General features: G+C 44.0%; 1 non-coding gene across 1 annotated transcript; it reads left to right on the top strand.

The window, feature by feature from the left end:
- The first annotated feature begins 7,774 nt into the window (after positions 1–7,774).
- Positions 7,775–7,912, top strand: LOC119944286. Its single transcript, XR_005455780.1, has one exon. It is a non-coding gene; the product is annotated as a small nucleolar RNA SNORA7 (small nucleolar RNA).
- The last annotated feature ends 308 nt before the right edge of the window (positions 7,913–8,220 follow it).

Below are 8,220 nucleotides of genomic sequence, written 5' to 3'. Positions count from 1 at the left end.
AAGGCCATTGGATTTGGCATTAAGGAGATCATTGGTGACCTTAGAGAGGGTAATTTTGGTGGAGTGAAAGGGGCAGAAACCAGGTTGGAAGAGGTCAAGGAGAGAATTGGAGGAGACAAAGTGGAAGCAGTGGGTGTAGACAACTGGCTCAAGGAGTTGGAGAGGAATGGTAGGAGGGAGATTTAGTGATAACTGGAGGAAGCCATGGGATCAAGGGAGGCTTGGTTATTTTGGGTTTTTTTTTTAGGATGGGGAGAAGTGAGCATGTTTGAAAGCAGTGGGGAAATGGGGAAGAAGTGGAGAGTGAACAGTTGAGGATGGGGGTCATGGAGGGAAGAAAGGAAAGGGCATGAGTAGGAGTGACCATATCACCAGGTCATGCCACCTACTTCCTGGTTCAATGTCAGAAACTTCCCAATCAATCAGTTAATCATATTTATTGAGTGCTTACTGTGTGCAGAGCACTATGCTAAGTGCTTGGGAGAGTACAGTATAGACTTGGTAGGCACATTCCCTGCTCACAGTGAGCTCACAGTTTAGAGGGAGAGACACAGTAATATAAATAAATTATGGATATGTACATAAGTACTGCAGAGCTGAGAGAGGGGTGAAAAAAGGGGGCAAATCAGGACAATGCACAAGGGAGTGGAAAAAGAGGAAATGAGGGCTTAGGGAAGGCCTCTTGGAGGAGATGTGCCTTCAATAAGGCTTTGAAGTTGGGGACAGTAATTGCCTGTCAGATAAGAAGAGGCAGGACGTTCCAGGCCAGAGACAGGACATGAGCGAGAGGTTGGCAGAGAGATAGATGCGATATCCCCCACCAGAATGGTAAAGTGGACTTCACTGTCAACTCAGAGGAAATGGAGGGCACAAGTGATTGGCTCTCCATTCAAAGCCTGAAAGTTCCCTGCACGGATGTGCAAATGGTTCCTCCCCACCACCCATCTCTGATAGTTGCCTCTTTCCAGATTTATTCTGACAGTCACGGATCCCTCATCACAGTGACTTTTCAAAACCAGATTGGACAGACAATAGAAGTTCTATAACATACTACAGAGTACTGAAAACTGCTACGCTGCCCTCAATTGGCTATTTCCCCAGGGTTGCTAAGGAAAACAGGCTGCAGATGTTTTGACTTGGGTTTTAAAGAAGAAATTCAAAGGTTTGTAGAAAGGCAGTGATTTCAGTTTTGGCCAGCTGCTATGGTGTACAAGCAAGGAGAAGCTTGGCTCAACTGAGGCGTTCTGGTTGGGAATCAAGAAATTGTCCTACTATTCCTAGCTAAACCCTTAATATGTGGGACCCCGGGCAAGTTTCTCCATCTTTAAATTAAGGATCTATTACCTCCCCTCATCAACTTCCCTGAGGAATTGGCATTATCAATGTGTTATTGTTTCAAGACACTTTTGGACGCCTTTTGAAACTCCCTTGGCATTCTCATAGAGTGCTGAAATTGGACAGATATTTTACCACCAACATCAAGACTCTTATTCTCAGTTCCGTCCTTCCATTCTCTTCACCCTGTTTGGTATATTTAAATTAGATTTGAGCCCAGTAGACCGGTTTTATACCATACATTGTATCTCCCTCTTGTTCCTACCACTGTTGATATTAAATAACAACTCTTCTGAGTCACGATTTCAATAGCAAGTAGCAACCAACCCTTAGGATGAAGGGAAAGCATCACCACCTTCCATTAATAATGGTTTTGCACTCATGACAGGCTCAGGTCCCAGAGAGATCATATCAAATACACAGTCCTATCCTCAAGTGTTTGAGATGCTGATCAGGAATGGAAAAAAAAAACCATTACACTTCTCCTTTTGTTTTCAATAGTCTTTTAAATGTAAACCATGGATTAGCTTCATGCCTTGTCTGTTCTTTAAACTCTTTGAAAGAGTTTTTCTTGACATGAGAGGAAAAATGAAGAGGAAGTTGTGTTATCTGCTGGACCCCAGCAGAGACGGAAGCTGCTGGGGTGGGGGTGGGGGAACTCTGTTTCTGTTAAAAGGAAATGTTCTTTCTTCCACACCGCGATGATATGGTAGGCCTAACCACGGTGAATCCAGGGAAATAATCAGTGATATTTATCAAGTATGTACTATGTCCAGAGCACTGTACTAAGTGTACTAGAGAAGCAGCGTGGCTCAGTGGAACGAGCACGGGCTTTGGAGGCAGAGGTTGTGGGTTCAAATCCCAGCTCCACCAATTTTCAGTTGTGTGAATTTGGGCAAGTCACTTCATTCTCTGTGCCTCAGTTACCACATCTGTAAAATGGGGATTAAGACTGTGAGCCCCCTGTGGGACAACCTGATCACCTTGTAACCTCCCCAGTGCTTAGAAGTGCTTTGCACATAGTAAGCACTTAATAAATGCCATTATAAAAAAAAAGTGCTTGGGAGAGTACAGTACAACAGAGTTGGTAGACACTTTCCCTGCCCATAACTCCAAAAGACCATAATCCTTCTTTATCCAACATCTCAGTAAACAATAGCTCCAAGGGGAAGGCAAGACAACTCTTCCACTGGACTTCCCCCACAGAATACCCAGGTCTTAATAAAGGTCTCTGGTTTCCTGTTCCCTAATGATGTTGGTTCACTTCCAGCTAAGTTTTACAGACCATATTTAATGAATTCCAGAAAGGAGTGTGTGTTATTTGTTAAGCACTTACTATGTGTCAGGCACTGTACTAAGCACTGGAGTGGATACAATTAAATCAGGTTAGGCAAAGTCCACATCCCACATGCGGCTCACAGTCTTAATCCCCATTTGACAAATGAGGTATCTGAGGCACAGACAAGTTAAGTGACTTGCCCAAGGTCATACAGCAGACAAATGGCAGAGCCAGGATTAGAACCCAAATCCTTCTGATTCTCAGGCCTGTGCTCTGCCCACTATGCCATGCTGCTTTACAGGCCATTGGCAATTTAAATAACTCTAAACTGATTAAAAACATTTTTACTTCTCAAAACTCAGAAGATGGCTTAAACATGCAAAAGGACTAGCACTGGTAAATGGAAAGTTGTTTCTTTGGGATCAAGCAAAAACTCCTCACTCTCGGCTTCAGGCTCTCCATCACCTCGCCCCCCACCTACCTCACCTCCCTTCTCTCCTTCTACAGCCCAGCCCACACCCTCCGCTCCTCTAACGCTAACCTCCTCACGGTACCTCGTTCTCGCCTGTCCCGCCGTCGACCCCCGGCCCATGTCCTCCCCCTGGCCTGGAATGCCCCCCTCCCCACATCCACCAAGCTAGCGCTCTTCCTTCCTTCAAAGCCCTACGAGAGCTCACCTCCTACAGGAGGCCTTCCCAGACTGAGCCCCCTTTTCCCTCTCCTCCTCCCCATCCCCCCGCCCTACCTCCTTCCCCTCCCCACTGCACCTGCATATGTTTGTACAGATTTATTACTCTATTTATTTTACTTGTACATATTTACTATTCTATTTATTTTGTTAATGATGTGCATCTAGCTTTACTTCTATTTATTCTTATGACTTGACACTTGTCCACATGTTTTGTTTTGTTGTCTGTCTCCCCCTTCTAGACTGTGACCCCGTTGTTGGGTCGGGACCGTCTTTATATGTTGCCAACTTGTACCTCCCAAGTGCTTAGTACAGTGCTCTGCACACAGTAAGCGCTCAATAAACATGATTGAATGAATTAATGAATGATTGAATTTTCCCTGGGGTGATAGGGTTCATGGGAAAAACCCTCAAAATGAAATTTCCAGTTTCCAAAAACACCATGAAAAGTCACACATCCCAATCAATCTACTAATCAATCAATGGTATTTACTGAGCTCTTACTGTGTGCAGAGCTCTGGGCTAAGCACTTGGGAGAGAGAATGTGTCTGGGTGTCAGAGGACCGGGGCTCTATTCCCAGCCCTGCCACTGGCCTGTTGTGTGATAACAAGCAAGTTCCTTAACTTCTTTCTGCCTCAATTTCGTCATCTCTAAAATGGGGATTGAATATTACTCACTCGTACTTAGAACGTGAGCTCCATGTGCTAGGGACTACATCCAAACTGGTTATTTTGCTTAGTACAGTGCTTGGCACATAGTAAATGATTAATAAATACCTGAATTATTATAATAATTACAATAGAATTGGTAGACCCAATACTTACCCATAAGGACCTTACGACCTTGTAGATTTTAACCAAATTTTCTACTGCTCCCATGGTGAGCAATTGTTGCAGGATCCCTGCAAGTAAAACTCCCACCTGGAGACTCATCATTTGCTGGATTTACTGATCAGAAAAATGAGGCTAAGTAACTTTTCTTGGACATAAGAAAGAAAGAGGTGCAGCTACAGGCTCAACTTTGGGGAAGGACCAGGAAATAGCATGGTTAGCCTCACCCTTCCAGGGACATGGCTAGCTGCAGAAGGTCTTCTTGAAAGAAACCCCTAGGATACAGGATATCACCACCAGAGCAGTCTCAACAGCTAAAACCTTCTGGCATTTAGGGCCAAATCAAGTCCTAATTTTGTTTCTTTCAGCAGGAGGAAGGCACAAAGGAATGCTCCTTCAGGATAAAACAGAGGAACAAACACAAGCCCAATCCAGACCAAGATACAAAAACCCACTAATGCTGCCAAGGGCCAGAAAGCTCCTCCAACGACATGTTTATTCATGAATGGGTGTTGCCAGGCTGTGAAAGGAAGAATTAAGCTATCTCAGAGGAATCTGTCTGGAATCTGAATGTTGTCCTGCCACACTGAAAAATCTTCCTAGATTTATGGCCAGGTCCACAATTTTAGAAACCTTACACCCAACATCACACGTAATCCTACTCCCCCTTCCAGACTCTCCCCTCCCTCCCCCACACATATAATTCTACTCCTCTCTCCAGTATCATGCCCCCCCCCCACCAAACACGCACACTATAGAAACACACCACCTGTGCCTCCTTTAACGTATGGCGATTATCAACCCTCAAACTGTGTTTTGGACACCATGTCACTACACCAGGTTAAGATGGACACCAAAGATATTCCTGGGTATTTGCTGATATGACAGGCTTAGAACCCTTACCTAAAAAGAGAGACCCAAGGAAAAAAAGAGCTCTTTGATCCTGAAGTCTAAGAGAATTTTCTCTCTAAACTAAGCTCAGCTACAACCCACCTTAAGGCTTGAGGCTGAACATTATTGGACCCAAACACTTAACTACCTATTTCTCTCCGACTCATTAAAACTCCATTTATTGTTCAGGCCGTGGCTTTTTACTTGCTGTTCTAAAAGTCTTCCTCTGACCAATGTGTCATGTGCTATTGGCAAGGAAAAAATAGCTGGAGTGAAAGAAATTCATTTCCCCACTCCACAGGTTACTCTTCCCCTGATACATGGGGCTACAATCACTCTCAGTGAAAAACACCTCAGTCCTTCCTGCCTTGCAAACAACAATGTGCTCTCTGCCCTAATTCAAAGTTTCCCTGCTCTTGAGGCAAGAGCCTTCTCCTTGATAGTAGCTTCTGTCATGTGTTACAGGCTTCTAGAATATTTCTATATCACCTGTTAAGATCTTCTCCATTACCACTGCTTCAGCCTCTACCTACGTCTCTTTCTCTCTCTCTTTTTCTCACTAATAATTTATTACTTCAGTAATTAAAATGAACTCCAAGGAAGAAACTCTACCCATCTAAACTGTCCTTTTATAGAATTTCTATACTGTGAGTACTCCCGTGATATTTGACTATACTGCCCCCTAAGGGTTGGCAGCTCTAATTAAAATGAACTCCAAGGAAGAAACTCTACCCATCTAAACTGTCCTTTTATAGAATTTCTATACTGTGAGTACTCCCGTGATATTTGACTATACTGCCCCCTAAGGGTTGGCAGCTCTAATTACTTAAATAATGGTGGATCCTGAAATTTACAGTTTGCCTGAATTTACAGAACTTTGGACCTCTGGATCCACATCCAAAGACAAGGCAGATCATTGTGAATTTTACGGCATATAAATAAAAGTGATATTTTGATGAAGAAATTATAAAGGCTTTCACACTGGTCATTGCAGTTGTTATTTAGGATAGATTTTCAAGTCATGCTGTTTGTTTCCTCATGTGGCTATCACATCGGAGTGAAATAGAATCGCTGTTGATGAGGCATGCTCATCAGAGAAGGGAGAGGATGTGAAGGAAAATACAAAAGTCATGTAGTCCAACTCCTTGTCTCCAGTAAGGATTAAAATAAACCTTCCTAGAGGAATGCTCCTGATACTTAAAGACTGTCAGGCCAAGACAATCCAGCCTGAGGGACTGTACACTAGAGAACTTGGCCCAGCCAGTAGCACTAATATTCTGATTTGTAATCCATGGATTATGCTTACTGGTTACAAATAAATAGAGCTCGTGGCACTGAAATGTCATGATGGAGTCTCCCATCAAGAACATCAGAAGAGCTTCAGTCCTGAGGGTTCAGGACTGAAAACTTGTGAGAAGGAACTGAGTATGGGAATAGCAATGTGTTTCTGCTGGAGGTCCAGAGTGCAACAAGTGAGTGGGTGGACAGGGGTAGCAGCACGCCTAAAAAGGTACACAAAGTAGTTGTACACACAGGGCCCATTTGCAGTCCAAAGTGACTGCAGCAGCCTACCACGGCTCCATCATAGAGCCAAGATGCAACAGGTGTATGCCTTGGTAGCTGCTGTGGTCTTTGCCATCTGGGTTAGCCATCTTAGAACTAACTCTTAAAGGTTCCCATCCTGACAATTTCCTAATACCACTTTTCCCACTGATGCTCTCTGTCCAAGGATCTGAATTTCCCATAACTTCTGGAGGCAGGGCATCTCAAACTTATATTCCAGTGCTTAGTACAGTGTTCTGCACAAAGTAAGCACTCAGTCATAAATACCATTGATTAATATCCATTTGGAACAGGACAGCCTCCTTTTCTCTCTCAAATTCAGAGGCCTCCAGCTGGCATCCAAACAAATTTGTTTGGTCCTGGTCAGCGTATTTGTGGAGACTTGCCCGGTTGATGTGATGAGTGTCAGAGAAGAAATGGAACTGTATTAATTTCTGCTCAGGAAACTCTATTTATCATGTAAAGGCCTGTGCAGCAAAATGCCAGAAGGCCTAACCAGGCAGCCCATATAATCACCTTGAATGGTCTCCTTTAGGGAAGAGATAATTGTTTTGTCTGGTATCATATTTCATACTTCCTCAACTGGGAAAGAGCCAACAGATTGTGATTGATTAGATGTGTTTGTTGCCTAACATTTCAGGTGGGTGCAAGATGAAGCCTTAATAGAATTAATTAATTATCACCGCTCCAAGGTGAAAGGAAAACCACAGAGAAGAGGTTTACTTGCCATCACGCTGGAGCAGAGCTGGCTCTGTGAAGTTTGACAATGCCAAACGCTAAGAATGTTCTGGTTTGGCGGCCCGGGAGTTTCCACAAGAGCAGCTTGCAGCTGGGTTGGCCTCATTCCCCGCTGGGGAAAGCTTCCTGATCTCTAGTCAGTCAGTCAGTTGTATTTATTGAGCATTTACTGTGTGCACAGCATTGTACTAAGCGCTTGAGAGAGTACACTATAACAATAAACTGACACAATCCCTGACCACAACGAGCTTACAGTCTAGAACAGTTCCCACCCTGAGCCATGGGTAGGCATCCAAGCCGAAGAAGCTAACCTGGGGAAGGATCCTGAGGGTCAGTAAAAGGCAATTTTAGGGATGATCAATCTCCTGAGCTGGAGCAGCAGCAAAGGGAGATGGAAAGCACAGTGGGTAAACAGTATATTTATTTTTCCACTGGTATTCTCTATAGAACCCCTCTCAGGATCGCATCTGGAGAGTTTCCAGTACTCTATGAGTCTCGGCTACAGGAGAGAAAGTCAAGTAGAGGAGTACCCATTCCATTCCTAGCTTGGGCAGTGGCTAGCAAGTGGAAGGCAATCCACTACAATTTAAAACTCATTTGTTCTGAGCAGCAGTGGCATGGGAGAGAGTAGAGGGTGGATAACCATAAACTCTATGGATTCACTACCAGAAGGATTGCAGATGGAGGTGGGTTGTTCTGGGAGAAATGTGTCCATGGAATCGCTATAGGTCAGAAACAACTTGACAACATAAGACAAGATTCTCTGTAGAAGGATCTAAATTCACCATATCACCACAAGGAATGGAACTTCCTGCAATGGCTGAGGGATCAGTTCTGGGGGAGGGAAACAATATTCATTGGTACGGAGTCATGAAAAAACACAGGCTTAACCATG

The sequence above is a fragment of the Tachyglossus aculeatus genome, chromosome 22 (assembly GCF_015852505.1).
Source record: "Tachyglossus aculeatus isolate mTacAcu1 chromosome 22, mTacAcu1.pri, whole genome shotgun sequence".
Taxonomy (NCBI): domain Eukaryota; kingdom Metazoa; phylum Chordata; class Mammalia; order Monotremata; family Tachyglossidae; genus Tachyglossus; species Tachyglossus aculeatus.
The sequence above is the reverse complement of the archived record's forward strand: the minus strand, read 5'-3'. Positions and strand labels throughout refer to the sequence as shown.